General features: G+C 36.9%; 1 protein-coding gene across 3 annotated transcripts in view; it reads left to right on the top strand.

The window, feature by feature from the left end:
- GLRA3 (glycine receptor alpha 3) overlaps positions 1-26,427 on the top strand; it is a 157,003-nt gene that overhangs the window by 2,242 nt on the left and 128,334 nt on the right. Inside the window, exon 1 of one of the 3 annotated variants that reach the window (XM_084758362.1) lies at positions 15,630-15,754. The exons of the other annotated variants lie outside the window; for them this stretch is intronic. The gene's annotated coding sequence lies outside the window, so the exon portion shown is untranslated. Of the gene's footprint in view, positions 1-15,629; positions 15,755-26,427 lie in introns of those variants that run through there. 3 annotated transcript variants of the gene reach the window in all.

Below are 26,427 nucleotides of genomic sequence, written 5' to 3' on the forward strand. Positions count from 1 at the left end.
AAAACTTTAATAACATATGAAAAATAAACATTTTTACTCCCTATGATGGTCCTAAAAAGAGTATTTCCATAGTAGAGAAAGATCACCTTACTGAAAATGTGTATGATGACTACATAGAAATTATTCTTCAGTGAGGAAATCTACTTGTGATGTATGAATAGAAAAGAGAAAGTGAAGATATTGATTTGAAATATGTACTTCATGACTGTTACCTATAGCAACTTACAGTCCTATTGTACAACAAGGATCATTACTTTAACATTATCATACTTTAGCAAAGTCTTTCCAGGGCAATACTCAGGGCAAGAGCAGCAAACAAACACCAAAATCATTTATATGTGCTGGATCAAATATATATATATATACTAGACATTTACGTAAAACTTAGGTAAATGTCCCATAAGGAGAACAAACCAAGGTAATTAATAACACATAGGTGTTCACACCAACCACCACCTCTATCTTTTTTCAAAGACATCCTCTTTCCTAAAGGTAACAGTTATCCTAATGTATGCCACAAATGTTTTTCTCGATTCTGATCATTATACATAAATCATAATTTGTCTCTGATTCATTTTTCAAAACATTATGTTTGTATGATTATCCATGATCCTACCCATACCAGGAACTTATTCTCATTAAAGTGTGGGAGTGCTTTGTATAACCACATGACAATAAACTTACTCATGAATATCCTTAACATCTTGTGATGTATGTATGATGTATGTATGTGTGTACGTACGTACGTATGTATGTATGTATGTATGTATGTGACTACTGAGTATGCTAGTCCAAAGACTTTCTTTAAAAGAGTTGATGGATAATAGGACAGGCATGAGTATAGTTAGAGGAACATATTAAACTTTGGTATATATTGTCATCTTCCCAAAGCAGTTGTACCTAACTCTGTTCCTATAAACGGTGTCTAAGTTCCTTTTGTTTAGTAATACATAACAGGATTAGTGCTAAGATATTATAAAAATGTCTAACATTTAACTTAATTATTATTGAAAGATCACAGATTTTCATCTTTTTAGCCAGGGTTTTCTACATTTTCTACATTTTAGCCATCTTTTTCTACATTTTAGTAATTGGTTTTAATAAACATAACTCAAAGTTATCAGAACAAAAGTGTTTATTACAGTAATGCAACTAAAACAAGTTATAATGAAGAAATGTCAGATATGGGATATTTTAGAAAAAAATTTTAATTAAAAAATTCAAATAAGCTTGTGTTTCAAAATTGTATAGACTTAAATATTAATTTCTAAATGTTGAAGGTGTTAAAGCTTTCATATTTTGCCAAAATATTGCTGCTTTATTAAACATTTTTATGGGTTTTAGTTTTCATCCTAATAAAATAAGGAACAAAACATCACTGTTCATCTCTCTTTGAAATGTAGATAAGCGATGATTAGGAAGGTCTTGCAGAATAAATGCCAAAACATAAAACCACAAACAAAATTTAGACTATACCACTTAAATTTTTATTTTTATAGAAGAAAATTTTTTATTTTTATAGGTTTGCTGCTTGAATAAATTATAACATATTGTGACTAAACTTGACTGTGTAAACTTTAGAGGTCAATGCTAATGAGAAGAAAAAATGCTTTATTTTATGACTTCAAAGTCTACCAAACTATTTTCTTATTTAAAATTCTTGGTTTTGCTTTTTATTATGCTTTAGAGAATAAGAACAATCCTTTTAGGTGGCTTTTTTTGGTTGGTATATCTGTTTTCTTATGTAACACATTGAAAAAGACTATATTTCAAAGAATAAACTTTACTAATGGCTCATTACTTGAGGTTATATAGAATCAGTATTTTTTATACTTTTAATGAATTATACTTTATATGCATGAGTCTTCTGCTCTTGTATGAAAAAATTATATAGAAGTGAATCATAGCCCAGATTCCTAGTCAACCTATCCTGCAAATTACAGAGCAGATTATTACATACTGTTTACTTTTATAACCTTATTTTTTATTCACACAACTGTTTACTAAGGTATGTCAATCAACAATTATGATTGCACGTACAATGTTAAGAATTTCAGGTTGGTTCTTTCAACAAATTCTGTGCCTTTGTCTATGTGCCGAGCATGGTTAGTTATGCTTGATTGGGGGAACTATTACCTTCCAAGGCATAGGACCTAAATCACAGAAAAGAAAGTGGGGCCAAGTGTCAAGAAATTTATGAACTGTTTTCAGGAGCTTGAGGAAGGGAAGCCATTGAGAAGGCTTGACACATGTGCTTAGCCTTGTCAAATACTTGCTCAATGGTCTGAGTATTTTGACCAGTACCTTATTGTACAGTCACACAGTGTATGCTTAGGGCGTGGTGACTGTCAAAATTAGAAGAAGACATTTATGATTGAAGGCCATATTCTTCTTGCTACAACTGTTAACTCGACCACCATAATAAACGTCTAGGGCTAGAGAAATGGTTCTGTGGGAGCCAAGTTCTAAGCACAGAAGCAATAGTTAAGGGAGAGAGCTGGCCACTACTAGTTGCCTACAAACTGTCTTCTGACCTTCATACATGTGCAATGGAATGTGCATAAGTACTTACATAAACATAGACACAAGCATACACATGCAAATAAATGTAAAAAAAAATAAATCCTTACCTCTTCCTCTGTAGCCTGGCATGGCCATCTTGCCACAGGGGTAGTGATCTAAGTTCAGTGGCCAGAGTGCTTGTCTGAAGTAGTCCCTACTCTCCACAGGTGGGATCCACTAGGAGACTGTGCTACTACATCTGAGCAGTGGGTCTAGGTCCACATCATACATGGTCCTTGGTTGATGTTCCTGACTCTGTGTTGTAATGTATCCTGTATCATGTGGCTAATGTTCTATTATGAGTGAGTATATACCATGCTCTAAGCTGATAATGACAATATGTGATGGAGACAGATTTATATTCAGAAATTTAGATGCACCAAGATAGGAAAGATGTCTTCTTCAAGGCTGTCAAGTACAAATAGCCAAAACACTAAGAGTGTAACATTTATATAACTCTTGATTATGTCATGGTTCTTCTTGCTATAGGTAATCTATTGTATATATGTGTAATAATATAAATGTACATGTAAAAAATAGAAGAAATTAAAAAATAAGTCCTTACAAGTATGGAAGTAATGCAATGGAATAGATATAAATAATGCAAATATATAGATGGCTCAGCAGTTAAAAGCACAAGAGTGCAAGACTCAAGTCCAGGCACTTGCACTCAATTGCACCACACACACACACACACACACACACACACACACACACACACACACACACAAACACACACACACACACAGAGAGAGAGAGAGAGAGAGAGAGAGAGAGAGAGAGACAGAGACAGAGACAGAGACAGAGACAGAGACAGAGACAGAGACAGACACAGAGACACAGAGACAGAGACAGAGGTACACATAACTGCAATTAACAAAACTAAAATCTTTTAAATATGTAACCAAAGAAACAATGAAAATACATGTACATGCAATGAGGGTAAAACAGAGCAAGGTACAAGAAAAAAACATTCAGTTTATAACTCTTACATAAATCATGTGACATGTATATATGATGTGAGGAGAATCCTAACTTATTGATTATACTACCAAGTTTATATCGAATTCTTTTCCATATATTTTCCTTTATATTTAGACTACTAATGCTTACTGAAAACAAAAAATATAAGCACATGTCTGTTTAGAGGTATGATATGTTTATTCATTGGTTGTCTTTGTTTTGTTGCTTCCCATCCAAGAACCATACAACTTGTAGCTTTGTTTTGCTTGCAGAAGTAGCCAGAAAAGGGAATTAATGGGTTACTACAATCTGATTTTGGACTGGAGGCAGCAGTTCTATGACACAACCAACAAAGTGTGTGAATCAATTCAGGAGCTCAGCACAGAGGTGAACCTATTCTAAAACTGCATGCCAACAACTACATTTTCCAAGATTAGAATTGAAACCCTCAGGGGATATCAGAAGAAGAATCTGATAAATAGATGTGGCCCCAACACAGAAAATTTCTGAAGTACAAGATCTCCTTGCTAGAGAATGTTCTGCTAAAAAGTGTCACTGGTAACTCACAGGGAATTAAGCCCACAGTAGTAGCTTTGGAGATGCAGTTAAATATGGCATAAAAGCTAAGTTTATTTGTATCATTACAATGTTCTTGGATGGAAGAATTTCAAAGGCAGTTGATCAGGGCATGCAATCACACATTCTCCACATCCATTGTACTAAACATTGAGATGTATCTGACAGCACTAAAAGGTTCCTGCTAACATAGTATGATTAGAATTAACATGGAGATAACTGGGCCATCCAACTCCTACATAACTCTGAGAACACCTGAGAAACATATACCATGGCGTGCCATTTTATTAATGTTTAAAAATGCTCTACATTGAGACTTGTTAACTAGGAAAGAAAATCATGCATTTGGTAAATGAATTTAATAATAAAAATTATAATGCTATTCTATTTCTTTTACCCAAAATTAGCTTAAATTTGCTTTCCCTATATATGCACCTGTAAATATTGGTATCTGGGTTTAGGTTTAATTTATTTGTTTGTTTTTGGATTTTTAGATTTTAGATGATCCTCCTGCTATACCTGAATTAAGATTTAAGTCAGAAGTATTTTCTAGTCTGTTATTCAGAGAAAGATGTTCAAACACTCCAATTTAATATCACTTTGTAAATTTTACCTGAACCCTTCTACTGCTTTTATTAAAATGTGCAGAATAATGGCTCCATTTTCTTTGTAATGTGCAAAGAATTAGTGCAAGACATTTCTTTTGATAGGCAGTAACTATACACTCACAGCAATGTTTTCATATTTGTGTTTTAGTTTAACCTAAATTTTCTCTCACCTTAAAAGCTTTACACTTCTCAAGGATGGGCTCATTTCTGAATTATGTTTTGTCTCTGTAATGTTTAATCCAATATCATACATGTAGAAACTCATTGAACAATAAAAAATACCCACAATAAAGTCTGCTTATATAACATGACATAAGAAGTAAGTTTTACTTGTAGGTTTCTAGGACCCTCTGGATCCTTCTACTTTGCTATTCTCCCATGCTTCTCTCATCTAGAGTCCCATTAGGATGTCCCCTGGAGGGGGAGACCTGGTGGCACTCAAAGGAAGGACAGTAGGTTACCAAGAAGAGACTTGATACCCTATGATCATATACAGGGGGAGGTAATCCCCCTCAGGAACAGTCACAGGGGAGGGGAGTAAGGGGTAATGGGAGAGAGGGAAGAATGGGATGGGATTCCATTGAAATGTAACAAGAATAAATTAATAAAAAAAAAGAAGTAAGTTTTGTAGTCAGTATCTCATATAAGATACTTGACCAGATCGATTATACTTAGAAAATATTACCTACTGTGAGCAAAAAACAAACAAACAAACAAAACAAACAAACAAAAAAACCCACAAAACAACAACAACAACAACGAAACCCAATTGACATTAGAAACTTCTAAAGACAGTGGGCATGGTGGTGCACGCCTTTAATCCCAGCACTCGGGAGGCAGAGGCAGGTGGATCGATGTGAGTTCGAGGCCAGCCTGGTCTACAAAGCAAGTCCAGGACAGCCAAGGTTAACACAGAGAAACCCTGTCTCGAAAAACCGATAAGTAAATAAATAAATAAATGAATGAATAAATAAAAAGAAACTTCTAAAGACTATAACAGACCTGTTTGTTTGGACTCCACGAGGACAAGGAATTATATTATGTGACTCAATACAATTCATTTTACAATTGTTTAATCAATATTGTTATTAATTCTTTTTCAGCTCCTTTTCAAGGATCATTATCTACATATTATTCTAAGGATATTCCATGAAACTAAGATACCACACATTCACTCTGTGTACCTCTTGCTCATGGATAATAACTGCATTATTTAAATAGGCTTAAAACATTGTACAAGAAACAAAAATCTTCATGGCGCCTTTGGGTTAGTAATATGCCATAGTCTAATTGTTGCCATCCTGTTATGATGCTTCTTATGTTAAAATTGTATAATTTATACAATCCAATTAGAAAAAGCTCCATAGTTTATACAATAGTGATAACATGAGTCATAATTGAGATATAAAGTATATATTTCCTGGTTTTGGACTAGGGCATTGCAGCTTTGAAAATGAACAAATTGTATCATTTGACTACTGACACCATTTAATATAAAGTAGCACTAAAAGTAAAGCAGCAGGGGATGGTAGCACTGACTCTTTCCATAAACACATGGTTTTGGAAGCCATTGAAAAAGGGCTCTCTTCAAATACAGTTTCAGTCACAACTGCCTTCACTAGTGTTTCTATTGGAAGACTGGCAAAATCTTATCAATATATCTTTACAAAAAATATTAGAGATGCTGTCACATAGTTTATTTTTCTGTACTTTAGACTGTTGACTTCAGTATTGATGTTAGGAATCTCATATGCAAAGCTACAGTGTCCTTAAAATTCAGATCTCAGTAGTTAATGTTGGTGTTGCTCTGAAAAGTCTCCTGCTGGGTGAATAGAGAAAGTCAAGTGTAGCTATTAGAGAAATTTTGCAACGAATCCACAGAAAATTCTAGTAAGGAATAAATTAATTCATCAACAGGGTGTAAAGAGTCATCATCAACAACGTTTATCTTGCAAAAAAAATTTGCTCAGATTATCTGAATAATACTTCAAGTGTGAGCCTGGAAGAAAGTAAACAATTGACACCTAGTGGACTGATACTCCATTCCCTACATAAAATGACTAGGACAAAAATGTAAATTCCATTTCTCTTTGCTTTTCTAAATTCTAGTAATTTTTTAAATTTTATTTTATTAATTAATTCTTATTACTTATCAGTGGTTATCCCATCTCTTGTATCCTCCCATTCTTCCCTCCCTCCCATTTTCCCCTTACTCCCCTTTCCTATGACTGTGACTGAGGGGGACTTCCTCTCCCTTTATATGCTCATAGGGTATCAAGTCTCTTCTTGATAGCCTGCTGTCCTTTCTCTGAGTGCCACCAGGCCTCCCCATTCGGTTCCTCAAATTCTAGCCATTTTAAGTCATCGTCCCTAGATACTACCTCTGATCTCATCCCTACTCTCAATGAGGACATCTCTTTCATGGCCCTTGGCCACATATCCCAAAGGCATGGTGGTAAAGTATATCCCCTACTGAAAGTATAAATTCTTTCAGAACAAAGACAGTGACATATTCCTAGTCCCTCTCCATGGCACTCATGAATATCTTGCACAAAAACAGGTCACAATGACTTCTGAAAAGAAGTACTGTGTTTTGTTTACTTTTTTTTTTTTTTAATACACTAACAGTTTCAAAAACTCACTCTCCTCAAACATAACCACAGTCGCTGTCGCCTTTTCCGGCCACCATTCAAGAGAAATTTTATGTAGTATGATTATTTACTTCTTGGTATGACACTCTCCTTCTTTCACAGAAAATAATTTCCGGAAAGCATGCGTTAACGTTTCCTGTTCCTCCCTTTTCTCTTACCTATTCTTTCTACTGCAGTCCATCTCTGCCTGCTTTTCTCTACTGCAAGAAGGCATTTGTCATGGTTTCTCTTTCAAACGTCAATAAAGCATAAGCCATCTCACTCATAGTATAGAACTTTAGATCATGTATGACTTTTTGTCATTTACTGTTGTGCATGTATGTGTTTGTGAGTGAATGTATCCATGAATAGAAGGTCAGAGGCGGATGGGCACTTTCCTTATCCACCAACTTCCTTACGTATTGAGAGCTAATGTTTGTTTTGTTTTGTTTTGTTTTTCCCATGCCAGAGACAGCCCCTGCTCTAGTTGCTGGGGAACCCTCATGAAGACCAAGTTGCCTGCCAGCTACATGTGTGTAGGGAACATTGTTCCAGTCAATGCATGCTGTTTGCTTGGCGGTTCAGTCTCCATGAGCCCCATGGTCTTTGGTTGCTTGACTCTGTTGGTCTTCTTGTGGAGTTCTTGTCCCTTCTATAATTCCTCGGGGTGCCTCTCTCCTTTCCCCAACTCTTTCACAAGACTCTCCAAGCTACACCTAATGTTTGGCTGTGGGTCCGTGCATCTAATTCCATCCATGCTGTATGGAGCTTCTGAGAGGACAGTAATGCCAGGCTCCTGTCTGCAAACATAGCAGAGTATCATTAATAGTGCCAGGGGTTTGGCTCTCTCACGGGGTGGGTCTCAAGTTGGGCCAGTCATTGTTTGGCCCTTCGCTCGATCTCTGCTCCATCTTTGTCTCTCTACACCTTCTGTTAGCAGGGTAAATTTTGGGTCATAGGTTTTGTGTATGAGTTGGTGTCCTGCTCTGTCCATTGGAAGACCTATCTGAGTATACAAGGTGGCCACTTCAGTCACCATATCCCCTTCTGCAAGGAGTCTCAGCTAGAGTCACCCCCCGTGTCTTCCCGGGAGCCTACCCCGTCAAGAGTCTCCAGTTTGTCCCACAGATCTCCTCATTGGTTTCCTTTCTCTCTCTCAGCCTATCACCCCTGCTCTCTCCCTGTGTGATCTGCACCCTTCATCCACTTCCCACCTTCTGTCCTCCCAGTTCTTTCTCTTCACTCACTTTGGATGATTATTTTATTTCAAGGAAGAATTTTTTTTATTGAACCTAGAGATCAAAGATTTAGCAGGGTGGCTGGCCAGTGAGCCCCAGAGCCTTGTCTCTGCTGTACACTGCTAGGACTGCAACTGTCTACCACTACACCTGGCTTTTTTTTTTAAAGGTGCTAGGGGTGAAGACTCAGACTCTCAGGTTTGGATAGCAAGTGCTGTATTGCCTGGGCCATTGCCCAGCATCCTTGTTTACCTTTGATAATGCCTCTGCACTGGAAAGGAGAAAGATAAGTGAGAGGCCACCTGAACGGGAGCCAACTATCAATCAATCGTTAATTAACATATTGAAGGTCACACTTAAGTTTCTTTTATACCTGTTATAGCTCTCAGATCAGCACCACTGGCATGTATCTGAGTCCTTGGATAAACTAAGAAATGCTGATGTCATAGATTATTTGTTTTCCCCTATTAATCTATTTATTGATATGCACATAAATATTCACTTCCCAAAGACTCCTTTTTATGTAGATGGTAATATAACCATTGAATACCACCACATATGGCAACATTTACAAACATTGAGAAAATAAAACAAGAACTGTTGTTTTGGGGTGGAATAAGGGCATTTAAATGGACACAAGGCTCCTGAAGAAATCTGACAAGAAGAAAAGAAGACGGCTACTTCAACTGGGACAGTAGAAGCTGAAGATTAGCATGGATAACATTTTCACACACAAAAAATGGAGGATGAAGCCAGCCTCACGGTGACATTACTATCACAGGAGCTCCCATTTACTTTTAAATAAATACATACTTTATGCTGTTTTAGGACTATCCTTCCTTGCAAAATTCTGTAGAGTATCAGCAAGTGCTCTTAAAAAATATTCTCTATAACAAGATGTTTTGCCTTCCCTTGGTTGTAAGGAACGATCCTGTTCTGAAAAGCTAATGCAGCTGCATGTGTTTGGTATGTGAATTTCTTGATTTATATCACTTAAGATCTGTTTATTCTGCACGTAAGAAGTTTAAGAAGAGAACTATAACTGTGGGAAAATTAAACAAAAACTCAAGAAAGTAGAGTTGATGATATGACTGAACCAGTAAAGTGCTTTCTGAATGAAAAAGGGGAAAGGACTTCCAGCTCTAAAGCCTTTGGAAAATCATGCCCTGCTGCATGATTGCAACCCCAGCACTAGGGAGGAAGACATGCGTGATCTCAAGGATGGCTTGGCAGCCAGAGAGTCTAGTTAAGTTGATGAAATCTTCTTCCCAGCTATAGACCCTGTCTCAAAAATACACTGTGGCATCTGAGGTCTGATACCAAAAATTTTTCTGGTTTTCACAGGTAAGCATACACATGTACACATATCCATACCCATAGAAACATGCATACAAATGGATTTGTGACACACAACAGACACATGTGAACATATACATATGTGTGAACACACACAGGTTTATGGATTTCATAATGTTAATAAGTGATTATTTTCTTGACCAAAGTTAAAAAATGGAAATATATCAGATCACTTTAACTTTGAGAATCTAAAAGTATATATTTTTCATTCATTGGTTATAATTTATTCAGATTATATCCAAACTGTTATCCCCTCACTTTTATCTTCCCATCCCCACCCTCCCTCCTCCTTCTGTCCTATTTACCTAACCATAGATCACTGACAGAAGGGGATCTCCTCACCCATCCTATGACAACAGCCTATCAGGTTTCATCTGGATAGCCTGTTTTCCCTTCCTCTGTGTGCCCACCAGCCCTCCCCACCAAGGAGAAGTGATTAAATCGGGGGCACCAGAGTTCATGTCAGAGCAAGTCACCACTCCCTGCACAACCTTGGAGAACGAGCTGTCCATTGGCTAGATCTTAACAGGGGGTCTAGGTTTACTGCTGGCATCCTTGGTTGGTACGGCAGTTTGTATATCTCTGCCTCCTCCGACCCTTGTTCTGAGACACAGGCCTTGATGGTCTTCTTGTGGGGCTTCTGAACCCTCTAGGACCTTCCATCCCCCCACTCTTCCATACAACTCTCATTGAGAGTACAGCAGCAAGTCCCAGGATCTGTACTGATCCCCAAAGAGGTGGAGTCTTTCAGAGGACAACTATGTTGGGCTAATATTCACTTATAAATGACTGAATACCTTGAGTGTCTTTTGGGGTCTTGGTTACCTCACTCAGGATGATCATAGCTAATTCTGTCCATTTACCTGCAAATTTCAAGGTTTCCTTGTCTTTAAAGCTGGGTAGTATTACACTGTGTACATGTACCACTGTCTCTTTAACCATTCTTTGACTGAGACATCTAGGTTGTTTCTAGATCCTTTCTATTATGAATAAAGCTGCTATGAACATAACTGAGCAAATGTTCTTGTTGTGTGGTGGAACATCTTTTGGGTATAGGCCAAGGAGTGAAATAGCTGTGTTTGAGGTATCCCTATTCTCAATTTTCTGAGAAGGTGCAAGACTGATTTCCATGGTGGTTGTACAAGTTTGCATTCCCACCAGCAATGAAAGAATATATGCCTTTCTCCACATCTTCATCAGTATGTGCTGTCACTTGAGTTTTTGATCTTAGCCATTCTGATGGTTGTAAGATGGAATCTCAGAGTCGTTTTGATTTGCATTTCTCTGATGACTAAGGACATTGGGCTTTTCTTTAAGTGTTTCTCAGCCACTCAATATTCCTCTGTTGAGAATTCAGTTTAGCTCTGAACCCCATTTCTTAATTGGGTTATTTGGTTTGGTGGCTTTTAATTTTGAGTTCTTTATATATTTTGGATATTAGCCCTTTGTTAGATGTAGGTTTGGTAAAGATCTTTTCCCAGTCTGTAGACTGTCACTTTGTTCTGCTGATAGCATATTTTGCCTTACGGAAGATTTTCAGTTTCATGAAGTCCCATTTATTAATTGTTGATCTTAGAGCCTGAGCTTTGTGTTCCATTCAGGAGGTTCTCTCCTGTGCCAATGAGTTCAAGGCTCTTCCCCCACTTTTTCTTCTAACAGATTTACCATGTCTGCTTTTATGTTGAGATTTTTGGCTACTTGGACTTTAGTTTTGTGCAGGGTGATAAATACACATCTATTTGAATTTTCCTACATGTAGCCATCCAGTTAGAGCAGCACCATTTGTTGAAGATGCTATTTTTTTCCATTGTATAGACTTGGCTTCTTAGTAAAAACTCAAGTGTCCATAGGTGTGTGGGGTTTTTATTTGGTCTTCGATACAATTCTGTTGATCAACCAGCCTATTTCTATGCCAGGACCATGCCATTTTTATTACTGTTGCTGTATAGTACAGCTTGATATCAAGGATGGAGATTCCTCCAGAGAATATTTTGTTGTACAAGATTGTTTTATCTATTCTTGTTTTTTTTGTTTTTCCATCTGAAGTTGAGAATTGATCCTGCATCTTTTATATTCTTTGGGGATGCTTACCTCTGCAGTTCCTGTTTTCTTCTCTATGTTCTCTCTTTCCAAGATTTCCTCAGTTTGTGATTTTATTATCTTTTCCATATTAATCATAAGATAAAAATATTTCAGTGATTTCCTTCATCTGATTATTTGAATTTTTCCTGAATTTATTCCAGTAGTTCCTTCATTTCCACTCTAAGTGCCTCAATATGCTTTGCTTTGCTGTATCTTCTTGTATTTGTTTAAGAATTTTATTTGTTTAAATTTATTTGTTTCCATCATAATCATCTTCATTAGGAAATATTTGAGGTTATTTCTTGTGTTTCAGTTGTGTTAGAGTTTCCGGGGCAGATTGCTTTGGGATACCTGGTTCTGACTATGTCATATTATTTTGGCTTTTGCTGTTTGTGGTTTTATGCTTGTCTTTAGCCATCTTGCTTTCTTTAGCATTGGGTGGTAGTTTCTGGTGTCCTTCACTTGCCATTGAAGCAGTGGATAGGTGAGTGGCTATAGGTTGATACCGCTCACCTGTGGGGATCAGGGAACTCTTCCAGTGGCTCAGACAGGTGACCTGAGATCAGACCTAGGAACTTTCCCTGAGGTCTGATCTATCTGTGTTCCACACTGTGGTGTCTCCTCTCATGAGGGAGACTTAGACACTGGTGATTTTTTTTTTTAGCCCAAAGTTCCTTCTGAGCCACAGAGTGCAGGTGCTGAGCACCCAGACAGGTGGGCAGGTAGACTATGGAGCCTGCACCCATGCCTGAATGGACCCAGGAACTTTCTGTGGATTTTGCAGGTGACCTGAGGTCAGATATACTTGTGTTTCAGACTGTGGTGGTGTCCTCTGGGCTAAAAAAACTCAGACACTAGAGTCTGTAGTGTCCAGTTGAGTCTGAAACCCAGAGCACAGGTCTCCTGCACATGCAGGCAAGTGACTAAACTTTGGAGATAGTGCACATGCTTGCAAGGACCCAGGAATGTACCTGTGTATTAGCTGGGTGATCAAAGGGCAGAGCTACCCCCACTCTTGTTCCCCACAGTGTGGACACTCTCAGCTAGAAATCATCAGTACTGGTGTTTGGGAGTTGTCAGTGTGGTCCTTACATCACTGTACAGTCATTCCTGTCCTGCTACTCAGATTAAGCGTATTCAGCGCTGCTATCTTGGATTTCTGAGTCCTATAAGCACATTTTTATAAAACTACTTACTTTCTAAAAATAACTCTATGATACACTAATGGCATCTCCACTGCATAGTCAATCATCTCATAAGAATAGACATGTCTTTAGTCTACTGACATATGAAAGAACCCTTCCTTATACAGCGTATCCTGCTGTCTAATAGAAATACAGGAATTTCTTTGTGTCCTTTTTTGTCTCCTATTTTATATGGTGGAAAAAAATAGAAGCAGCAGGATTATATAGATTAGACTATTGTACATCTCACTGTTCTTCAAGTTGTTACTTTGTACGGATCTTAAAAATACTTGAAAAGACTTTTCAATCCTTTTTTCCTCCCTTAACCTCTTGGGATTTAGGATGTCTCTTTCTTCCTATAAAGCTTCAAGAGTGGGACTCATCAAAGACAGTGATTGCACTGCGGATCTGTGCTGGAATCTTTGAGATTGTAGTAGAGTCGAATCTTATTTCTGGTCCAAATATTTCTCCTTAATTAACATCATATAAACCTCAAATTTTGCTTCACTTCAAAAAGTAGAAGTTCTTATCATTTTCTGTGTGTCTGTTCATTTTCATATATGAAACTATATTGGCAACATTTAATGGATTTTAAAAAAAATTAAAGACCTAGAGAAAACTAAGATGCAAGCTTGAAATGTAAAATTGTGTGTCTTCCTAAGAAACAGCTAGCTTATTCAAGATGTATTTTTCTAAAATAGAAAGTCATACATTTTGTCTGTTCTTTGAATTTGTTTGTAATCACACATTTAAACAAGAAATGTGGAAACAATCCTCTGGGTCAAACTTCATTTCTCATTTTGAGAGGACCAGTAACCTTTCTATGACCTAAGTGATTGCTTCAACAATGCTACTATATCTTTAAAATGTAATGTATACAACTGTAGGCCTCTAGAGAATATGGTTTTTAAATGAACATAATCAAAATGTGATCATCTTCCTTTAGCATAAATATGCACTTAGCATTGGGGTAGTAACTATGTGTTTGATATCAATAGCCTGTCTTCTAAAAGTCTATTTTATAACTAATATCCACTATAGTTATACATACAGAACTATTTAATTGTAGCCAAAATATAAGCTGTTTTAGTTCAAATGGGATGTAATTGTGAGAGATTGATTCAAAGTGATGAATAAAATCAATTTAGGAAATTTGTGTTTCCACTAATTTTTTAAACAGGATGTTTCTAGGTACCCCCTTGGTGTGAAACTCTCCATGCAGTCCAGGATGTCCTAACATCTATAGACATTCACCTATCTAGGCCTCCGGAATGCTGGAATTAAAGATGTACACCACCACAGCTGACTTTCTGTCAAAAATTTGTAATAAATAAACCACTAGAACTTGGAGAAGGGAAAATAATATGATCAAAATATATTTTATGAAAAGTTTTCAATTAAAAGCAAATAAGAAAAACTTTGGAAGCATGGACACCAAGGCTGTCATCAATAGTTTATAAATTCTTCTGTCTTTTTATTTTCGGTGTCCTTCAACACACTCAATGAAGAAATTGCATAATTACATATTTTGGAAGTACCTTAATACTAGGCCTGGATGTTTTGCCTTGTGGAACTTGGTCCTTAAGTGGATCAAGAAGGATTTATGAATAGGTCAGGCCCATGATCAAGTTGGGGTTTAGATATGTCTCCAAGAAAAAAAAATAACTAAAGAAATTTGGGGGAGAAAGTACAGTATTTCATCAGTGGGAAAGAGAGAATTGAGAGTTAGAGAAATTAAAATATGATCCATATAATACAATGTTCTAAATTAAAGAAGGGGCCATATATAAAAAATAGGAGGAAAATCTTTACAACTGGTTGTATGTGAGAATCAGAATTTTATAGGATAAAAATCACATGCATGTGAATATGCATGTGTGTGCATGCACACACACATTCACACATGCACATTTTAAAAACAGTAAATGATAGTACCCTGAAAACATTAGTATATAAAGAGACTTGGTATACATGCACACCTGGACAGGGACTGAGAAAGACATGTGACATTGATAACTCTCCCAGTTAGTGGAAAACTTCAGAAGCGATTACAAGATTGGAAGTAGACATGATGGAATAGGTATTGTTCATTCAGAGTATACAGGATTTTTTATAATTAACAGTACACATTCACTTGCCATGGGTGAAAAGTCTGGCGATTCATGAAGATCGCTGGCTTGTGGGCTCTATTAGTCTCACACGTAATCACAGACACTGGGAGCTAAATAACCTATGAGCACTAATATGGAGTACCTTAACCCATTAGGTCATGTAGGTGAGGAAAAAGAAAAGCTCCAACATAGGGAGGTATTGACAGCTTTGTTCTTTTCATTTTTATTCATTTTATGTTACTAATACAGGAGATTTGGTAGGGGCAGGACATGTGTGGAGGAGCTCAGAACATTGCCTCAATGTTGTCATATACATGAAACTGACATTCAAGACCTCCTAGATTAGAAATTCAAGAAGGCTTGCGTTTCCTGTCTGTAGAAAAGAAGCCCATGAACTAAGGATGCTTTGGTGAGAAGAAAAGATGGGCAAAGAGTCTCACGAAGGTAAGAAAGGGTTATAAGAGCACTGATTGAAAGGGTAAAATCTGAAGCACAAGAGGTCAGTCTTTGGGACTAAAATGAGTGTTAGACTAGGCGCATCATAGGCTATAGAGATAGGAGAGGTTCTGATTCTATAATTAAGACAGCTGAATGTCCAATTGTTCTTTTGAAGTAGGGGGCCAGGTTATCAACTGAGATAAACATGAGCAATAATGCAGACCAGTGACGGCTGCTCCAGCTGTTATGAAAGCAGGTTTGTTAGCTCTGTATCACTCCAGCATGGAACTGCTGTTAATCCCAAAATGGTTCAGGCCAGCCTGGCTGCAGCAGATGCCAACTCTGAAAGGGCAGGCTCGGGATCAGAGGGTAAGATAGTTATTAGGCCACATTAATTTAGGTGGCAAAGCCATGAATTAACTACCTAATTAACACCAACTGCTTGTTTTTCCTAATGAATGCCCTATGAGCCTATTGTAATGAAGGACAACAGCACAAGAGGCCAAACCTCATCTTTCTTTCAAAGGAGTAAGGTAATCCAGGGTTGCAGCGCATATCTGGAATATCAGTATTTGGGAGGACGGTGGAAGGATCATTCCAATTAAAGGTCACTCTGGACTACAGAATAAGACTAAGTCACAAACAAATACCAAATCCAAACAAATTAAAAAGGATGGGTTTGGAATGTGACAAAACTAACTATAATCAAATTAAAAGGCTGTTGTTCATGATGATGTTAATGTTGTCATCATTTCTCCAGACAGGGTTTCTCTGTGTAGCCCTGGCTGTCCTGGGCCTTGCTTTGTAGACCATGAGAACTCTAACTCACAGAGTTACACCTGCGTCTGCCTCTCAAATGCTGGCATTAAAGGCGTACGCCACTACTGCTTGGTTCAAATTAATACTAGGACTTACAGCTGGACCTGGGTGGAGAGCTGAGAGTTGTGTGGAAGAGAGAGAGAGAGAGAGAGAGAGAGAGAGAGAGAGAGAGAGAGAGAGAGAGAGAGAGAGAAAGGGAATGGAAAGACCCAGAGAAGGGAGTCAGGGGCTCCACAAGGAGATCACCAAGGCCAGCAGATGTGGGCATAGGTGGGCCTGCATAAACTGATACACCAACCCAGAACAATGCATGCTGTTCATATGCAGCTGATGGACAGCTCATTCTCCATGTATGTAGTATGTAGATGGGGGAAAAAGAAGACTGCCTCTGACATGAACTCTGGTGCCTGAGATTTGATCATTTTCACTTGGTGGATGGCCTTGTGGGCACACAGAGGAAGGGGATGCAAGCTACCCTGATGAGACCAGATAGTTTCTGCTCAGACAGTAGGGAAGGAGGCCCCTCCTCCACTCAGATCTAGGAGAGGGGAAAAGGCAGAAGACAGAGGGAGGGTGGGAACTGGAAGATAAGAGCAAGAGGTAACAATTGGAAGGTGAAGTGAATATATTATAAATAAATGAAAATTTAAAAACTTTTGATTAATCTTTCTACTGGAAAATATAATACACAGTTTCAAGCTTTTTACTTTCCTCACACTACTTTATGTATGGGCATGGAATCAGGAAATGTTAGGCTCTATATTTTCTCATAATCATGAGCTGTTCTTTTTGTTTTGTTGTTTTGCATCTTGAAATGGCCTATCTATTCTTCTAAAATACTGACTGTGTGTGGTTGGGGTTGATATATTTTATTAAATAAAGACAAAAGCTCTTAAGGTTAAATTAGATCACTTCTATAATATAGGGCTGTCCAAATACTTTCATATTACCCCAAAACACTTTAAGCATATAGACCAAAGGTTATAAAATAGAATGAGGAAGCCGAGGCAAGGGTGTAGTGACAAACTAACATTGTGTGCTGGCTTAAGTGTAGAGTGACTGTTAGCTTGCAGTATAATGTGAGAATCTTTGATTATGACTTTTTATTTCACTTTTAATTTTTATAAAGAATGTGGTCTAATTAAAAGAAACGTGAAGCCTAGTATAATTTTAAGTGTTGAGAAGTGGTTATACCGTATTTATTATTACATTTTTGTCTTTAAGGTTTCTAATCATTCATTGATGGTATTATTTAATTCTTAGTTTTTCCTGTGTCATTTCTATCTCTTTCAAGGCAAATGATAGTGAGATAGATATGAGACTGCCTGATGGGCAGGAAGAAACATTTTCAGTCTTAAATAGACTTTAGATTTAGCACCTTCCCCTGCAAAGTATCATTCATATAAACATTCCTAGTCACACAAATGGGAATATCTATGAAAATCTGAGTACTGGCGCTCTGTTGACTCAGTGCTATTTATAAAGCACATTTGCAGTATGATTCCATTTTAAATTCTCTGCACATCTCTTTCCTACACTAGAGATTTGAGAAACCGGTGTTTTGCCTTAAAATATCTTGCGTCTTACCACATTGGGAATTTATTTTTTAAATATACTTTTAAGAACATGCGTCGGTGAGAATTTAGTTGAAACTGCAATCAGCAAATTCAAAATGAATTCGTATGTTTCCTCGGTGAATTTTACTATTAAAATATAAGTGAAAACTCATTCCAGGTCGTCATATTCTCTCTTTACCACTGTAGTTTCCCATGTTTTATACACGATGCACTTAGGTCATACAGAAAAGAAATTTAGTCTGGTGCAGTGGTGCATGTCTGTAATCCCAGGAGTGAGGGAGGCAGAGACAGGTGGATCTCTGAGTTTGAGGCCAGCCTGGTCTACTAAGCAACTCCAGGACAGCCAAGACCACACAGAGAAAAACTAAAACCAACCAACCAAAAAATAAACAAACAAAACAAAACCAGAAATGTACATATTTTTAAAAAATCAACTGTATTTTTTATATGAGGTTCTTTCTTAAATAAAATTCAGAATAAAGACACTGTTCTTAAGCAACTGCTCACTGATAGTTTTATACAGCAGTTTTAGCATTAGTTATTCAAATTGTTATTGAAACCATCTTCAAAGAACTTTCTTGAAAATGAAATTATTTAATGTGTATTAAAGAACAAAGCACCAATAAAATTTCAGGAAACAAAATATATAATCTAGTTCCCAGTGACCAGGCCACTCTCTGAACAGGGAGTAGTTGTTATCACAACTTTTGTGGGCTCTGCCCATCTTCTGTATTTCAGATGTAGAGAAATTGTCTGCTCCTTTTTAAGATGTAACATTCATGGAAGAGGTGAAGACTTTGTGTACAGTGTAGAATCATACATGTGTGCACATGTGTGACAAATGTACACAAACAGAATGAACAAATTTCAAAACCAACTTGAAGACATGAGAGATCCAAGGCCAAAGGAAGAAGCTGTGTGTGTGTGTGTGTATGTGTGTGTGTGTGTGTGTGTGTGTGTTAAAAAATGGAAAGGTAATATATGCTCTCCAAGAAAAAGAGAAGAGGCACAGTAATTATGAACAACGTTCTTCAATGTACAATTCATCTTACAAAGTCAGCTTTAATTTACATTTTATAAAAATGAGATTTAATTACACACATTTCTCTGGCCTGTTGGTAGAATACAGCATTAAACTGCCATTTTGTGGGGTTGAAAATATAGCTGCTAATGTAATAACTGTCATGTAACGATCTCAAGTCTGTATTCATAATTTTGAATGCAGTCACTATAGGCATTTACTTCAAACTTATCTATCTCAAAGTATTTGTGTGAATTTAATTTTACTTTTTAAACAATCACTTAGGTAATGCACCATTCTGTTGTCAGTACAGAAATTCAAATACTGCAGATAAATCAAAACTATCCCTCAGTAATGAACCCAGTCCTCTCCTTAAATAGAGTGACCAAAGAGCTCGAAGCCTCTTTCCATGTCACATTCCATGCTCTTATAAAAGTTCATCTCAATATAAATAAATTGAGAATTTTTATCTTTTTCAAGACAGACAGATTATTTAATTAGTAATACTGCCTTACCGGTCTGCATTTTTTCTTAGAGAGAGAGAGAGAGAGAGAGAGAGAGAGAGAGAGAGAGAGAGAGAGGGAGAGAGAGAGAGGAGAGAGAAGAGAGAAGGGAGGAAAGAGAAAGAGGCAGACAGAGACAGAGAGATAGATGACAGAAAGACACAGAGACAGAGAGAAGAGGTTCAGGGAAAAATCTCTCCACTTCATCTCCCTGTTCTTATCTATTCTACTACCTTAAAGATAAGAGAAACTTCTGTTTGAGTGGCTTGGAGAAGACTCAAAGCAAACAGAGCCCAGCCTCTTGGCTTTCTCTTCTGTTCACTACCTTTTGAGTTTACATGCCTTAGATAGACAAGAGATTCTAGTAAACATTGAACCCTCACTCTGATCTAGCCAATGGACAGGACATTCTCCACAGTTACGTGGAGAGTGGGTATTGACTCTGACATGAACTCTGGTGCTCCATATTTGACCACCTCCCCTTGGTAGAGAGACCTGATGGCATTCAAAGATAAAATAAGCAGGCTACCAAGATGAGACTTGATAGCCTATCACCATATAATGGGGGAAGAGATCCCCCTAGGTCTTAGACCTAGAGGAGGGGAATAGGGTGAAAGCAGGAGGGAGGGAAGAACAGGAGGATACACGTGATGGGATAACAATTGAGTTGTAAACTGAATAAATTAATTAAATAATAATAATAAAAAAGAAAACCAACACCAAAAAACAAAACAAAACAAAGCAAAACCATGCAAAGCAATGATATCAATCCTGTGCTTTAGCATATACATTTTAAATAAAGATATCTTTTACTCACCCATTCATTATTTTTATGTCAAAATTTTTACCAACTGCAGTGTCATCTACTCTCAGTTGAATGGGCATTGTCTAGTTGCTACTAAATTTGCTAAATGTGTGTATTTTGTGTAAAGTGCTTTTCACACTCTCTAGCCATTCTACCATGGACTTTTTTTCCTAAATGATTTATGTCCTTCATACAGTCCCAATGTGAATATGTTATTAGATATATACTTTATGAATGACCTTCTAAATTTGTTTTTGGAAAAACTTATGATGCACAAGTGTTTAATATTATTAATCATTTTAATGATTTTAAATTTGAGTTATGCCCACTTTATTATTTTTTCTCTAATTTTTTAAAGCCCATTCAGCTTGACTTAAACTAATTTCTAAACAGTTCACCATTCAGCCAACACTGACTTCTATATTGAATAATAAAATTGTTAATTTTCAGTCTTTATCTTTTCTGACTGTTATCAGTTTTAACTTGATGACTCATTGCTTCCTCTTTAATGTCTTTATTTTAACTGGCTCCCAGGTGTCCTTACTACACTGGTTGTCCTTCTAGCTCACCTGCTCTCCTTGGGCTGCAGGGCTGTTTTCCCCTCTGGCTACACTTTCTTCTCTTTTCTGTTTTGCTTACTCTTTCTAGACATTATCTAGTCTCAAGTATTTAAATACATTTATGATTAACATAGTGTAATTGATATGATATGATATGATATAATATAATATAATATACCCATGTAGTAAACTTCTTGACCTGAGCAAATCCCAGGATGAATATCATCTTCAAAATGTACTTTATTTCAATCCAGAGGAGGCAAGAACACTACAAGAAAATCTACCTAATCGGTTAACCTGGAGCCATAAGAGCTCATAGAGACTGAAAACCAAACTAAAGAGCATGCATAGTAAGACCCTAAGTCTTCTGCACACACAGTTGTGTAGCTTGGTCTTCAAGTAGGCCACATAAAGCAGGAATAAGAGCTGTCCTGAGTATATTGCCTGTCTTTGGGTCCCTTTCTCTTAAATAGGTTGCCTTGTTTAGCGTCAGTAGATGAAGATACACCTAGGCTTTCTGAAACTTGATATGTCCAGGTGGGTTGGCATCCATGGGAGCCTTCTCTTTTTCTAAAGAGAAGCAGAGGAGGGGTGGATGAGGGAATGGAAGGGAGAAGGAGGAACTGGGAGGAGAGAAGGGAGGGACAGCTGTGATCGGGGTGTAAAGTAAATAAATAAAGATAAAGTTTATTTCTGGCTCATAATGCTCTAGTTGACTACTATATGTATTCCATGAGACATGATTTGGGGCTATTCTGTTTATTGAAGAATGCAGAGTCCCCCGTACAGTACTTAGTATATTGAATATTTTCTAAGAATTTTCTAAGAATATTAAGGAGAAAAAAGTAAGTATGGGTATTAAACAAATAACCCTTTCCTGTTAATAGTTTTCAATTTTTCTTGTTTGCAAAATTCTCTTCTACAAAGTCTTAAGCAGAGTCTGCTCCATTTCTAATCCTTTGCTTTGAAACTCTTCCAAGGAACAACTTGCACATGGATTAAAACATCAAAATAATAATAATAAAAGCACCTTCATATTACTCCTTTGTCTTGCGTCTCATATATTTGTATTCCTAAGGAGTAGTAATTTCAAATGCTAACTTTTATTCTGATAATGGTTTTCACACATTTAAATAACAACTTCAGATTGCTTAGTATTGGATCACACATTGTTTGTCTTTAATTTTATTATATTTTGTCTTTATGTTATTGAATTTCACTGAATACTTAATTGTGCCGAGTAGTTTTCATGTCAGGTTGACACAGAATGCAGTCCTTTTAGAAGAAGGAACCTTATTTGTGAAAATGTCCCTACCAGATTGGCCAATGGACAAGTCTGTGGTACACTCTGTTGACTGATAATTGTTGGGGGTGTTTATCCCACAGGAGTGGTGCTCCCCCTGCATGGTTAATTCCATATTGTATAAGAAAGCAGACTGAGCAACCACTGGGAGCAAGCCACTAAGAGACCCTCTTTAATGGCCTCTGCATCAGTCCTGCCTCCAGGTTTTTGCCTTGAGTTTATGCCCTGACTCCCATGGATGATGGGCTAATTACAAAGTGTAAAATCAAACAAGCCTCCTCCTCTTCTGCTTGCTTTTGATCAGTAGAAACCCTTACAGCATTTACTGTATTTTATTATGCTTAAACATGTTATATTTTAATCTTTGAAATATATTTCTTCATATATATATGTACACTCACTAGTAAATGGTTTCCTAGACTTCTTAAGGCTTTCTGAATTGACACTGTTATGGGAAATTACAATTCATTTTTTCAAGTTAGACAAAGTCCTTCTTTGATTCTGCTTCACAAGTTATTTTCTCAATTTGTTCTAATGTAATCCCAGTTTTTCCAAAGAGATCCTTTGTGCTGATAACAGTTAACTAACTTGTGTTATGGCTCTTTAATTGGTTCTCCATTTAATATGAAGATTGTTCAAAATTCTTGTTTTTAAAAGTTCAAAGCAAAAATAATTTTTAAGAATAACTTATTATCTTGTAGCATTCACAAATGGTATTTTAAAAAAGATTAGAGCCATTCTTGTATTGGTGTTTTACTTTTTAAAAAGATTATATTTTTGATTGTATCAACTAAAATAAAACATGGAGTTGTGTTTATATACTTTGCTATTTATTTTTCTGTTACTGAAAATAATTTTTCCTCGTGATATATTCCAGTTGCAGGTTTCCCTTCTCCAACTCCTCCTAGTTTCTCTCCACCTCCCTTCCCTTCTAATCCACACTCTTTCTGTCTCTCCTCAGACAGCAAACAGAAATCTAAAGAATAAGAATAAAATGAAATACAATAAAGTAAGACAAAATAAAAACACAAATGCAAATTGGACAAAATATTCAAACAAACAGATGAAAGACAAAGTGAAAGCATGAGATACACATACTGAAGCAGAAACACACCTGTTGGTACAGACAGGAATCCCATAGAACACAGAGCTCACAAGGTTAAAGAAAACAAAACAAAACAAAACAACAACAACAAAGCCCTATGAGACAAAGCATCTCCAATGACGTCATTACATTTGTCTTACGTTAGCCATCTATGGCTGGTCATGAGTCCTTCCTCTAAGAGATGTTTAAGTTTCCAGTGAGATTCTTTGGGAAGGAACTAATTTTTCATGTGCAAGATCTTTCAAGAGATTCTCTCTATTTTTAATGTGTGACAATTTTACTAAAAGAAAGCTGACATCATGCTCCATTAGTCAACCTACTCTGAACTTAAATGAACTCCTCTTACTTTGAAAAGATATATATTCTATCATTTTCTATCTACATATAAGGTGTGTGTATATATGTAAATATATGTATATATACATATATATATACATGTATATAAAGATTATTTTCACTTTTTGTCTTCCAGGAGCCTGAAGGATTTTGTTCTTTCTGCCTCTTTTCTGCTTTTTTCTTAGAAAAACATATGCCTTTAGTCCTTTGTACTATCTTAATTCACACTTCCAGACAAATGATTATTGATGCTTGTTCTTGATATAGTTCAAATATTTACTTGCATTTAGAGCTTTAGATTACTTTATGTTCATGCTGCAGAACAAGAGATTAAGCAATCTTTTCCTATAGATGGCTGAGTTTTCACAGCACCATTAACTTCCAGTAGAATGCATCACTCCACCTCACAGTCAGCTCATGGTTTAGTTCCTTATGAAATTGTCCTCGGACATCCAATGAAATGTAAAATCTCACTCACTTTCTATTTTATCGTACTGATTACTTTCCTTTGAGACTTGGAGCGTGCTCCCACTTCCTTATTCACTTAGATGCCTGCTTCTTCCATTGTAATGTACAGTCCTAGGCAGCAGAGACTCTCCCGACGCTCTGTTGCATAGGGAGTCTCAGTAAACATTTTATTACCACATAGTTACAATAATATGAGTATAGGCTTGCTTTTGAAAATAGACAGAAGGAAATTGTACATGAAAAGACAAATACATATATCTTATTTGTATGATGTGGAAACACAAATGCTTTTGTCTTTGCAATCTAGGCATTTGTGTGTGTGTGTGTGTGTGTGTGTGTGTGTGTGTGTGTGTGTGTGTGTGTGTGTGTGCATGCGCAAGCATGTGGAGGCCAGAGAAAAGATGTAAGGTGTATTACTCTAAAACTCTATTTTGTGTTCTCTCTCTCTCTCTCCCTCCCTCCCTCCCTCCCTCCCTCCCTCCCTCCTTCCCTTCCTCCCTCCCTCCCCCCCCTCTCTCTCTATTTGTGGTATGTGGTACATTTGTTAATGTGAGTGTGCTCCTACCACAACACTTATACAATAAGGAGTTCTCAGAGGATATCAATAGTATTGCTTCTTGCTTTGCACTTTCTTTGGAACCGAGTTTCTTTGTTGTTTGTCCACAAGCTTCTAGGATGCCTTTGAATGCCTCCTATATCCCCATAGAATTGCTAGCACTGCACTAATATACTGCATCTAGCTTTCGTTCAGGTCACAGGAATTCAAATTCAGTTATGCACATTTGCATTTGCATGGGTGAAATTATTACACACTGAGCCATCTCCTGAGGACTCTGCCACTTTGGAGACAGAGTCTTTCATCAAACAAGGAGTTCAAGGATTCTGCAAGTTCAGGTGTTCAGTAGGCCCAAGGGGTCCACCTATCTATCTTCTCAGTTTTGAGATTATAGGCTTTTATATGTTGTGGGATTCAAACTCATGGCCTGGGGCTTGCAGGGTAAGTAAAAAGTCATTTTCCAAGTCCACACATTATATGCATTTATAACTTACAACAATTTATATTTTCTCTTTGGTTTAGTGTAATATTTTTGAAAAATTGCTTTATGTTTTGGGGAATATTAATATAGTTTATCTGAAAGGCTCACACATGGAACATTTAATTTAATCATATATGTTTACAGAGCCATAGATTTAAGTTTATAGTTTTATGTGGGTTATACTTTTCATTCTGAAGCTTCAACCCAAACTTCTGCATTTTACAAATATGCTTCAGCCTTTGTTTTTTTTTAAATGTAAACCTAACTATTATAAAAATCCAATTAAGAACATTAGAATTCCCAGACAGAGAAAAATATGACTTAGAAAAAATGTTTAAATTAAATAGAAACAAGAACTATAAACTTGGGCATAAGTCTCTGCTGTAGTTTTTAACTAATTTTAACAAGGAAGTCATTTTTTCTGTTAGAGTAATGAAAACGTAAGAGTAAAACTTCCTGTCCTATTCTTCCAAATGTTCACTAATGTTTTAAATCAAATAGTGGATTCTCACCCAGGTCTCTAAAACAATTATATTACATTGTTTATAAAACTCAAAATAAATAAAATTATACTATATAAAGTATATTAATAATATATAATATATAATTATGTATAATAAATAGAAATTATAAAATAATTACACTTTTAGAAATATATATGCAAGAAACCTATCTTTCCTTATTTGAGCAATTCTCTTTTTAAAAGTTTATTTATTTTTTCATTCACTTCACATCCTGATCATAGCCCCATCCCTCCTCTCCTTCCTCTCTCCCCTCCACTATTTCTCAGAAAAGAGGAGCCCTTCCCCCTTCCCAGGCACCACAGCTCATCAACTCCCATAAGGATTGTGCAAGTCCCCTTCTTGTGGCCTGGCAAGGCAGTCTTTCCAGTGGGGAGAGATTAAAAAAAGCTGGCATTAGAGCCCACATCAGAGACAGCTCCTGCTTCCCTTACTAGAGGACTCACATAAAGCCGAAGGGGGGAGGGGCTAGGCCCAGTGCATACATGGTCTTTGGCTGATGCTTGAGTCTCAGCACACCCCTCTGGGCCTTGGCTAATTGGTTCTGTTGGTCTTCTTGGGGCGCTCCTGTCAACCTCCAGGTCCTCCCCTCTGTGCTGCTCCTCTCCCTCCTTTCTATAAGAA

Source organism: Acomys minous, assembly GCF_964271855.1.
Source record: "Acomys minous genome assembly, chromosome: 15".
In the NCBI taxonomy this organism is placed as follows: Eukaryota; Metazoa; Chordata; class Mammalia; order Rodentia; family Muridae; genus Acomys; species Acomys minous.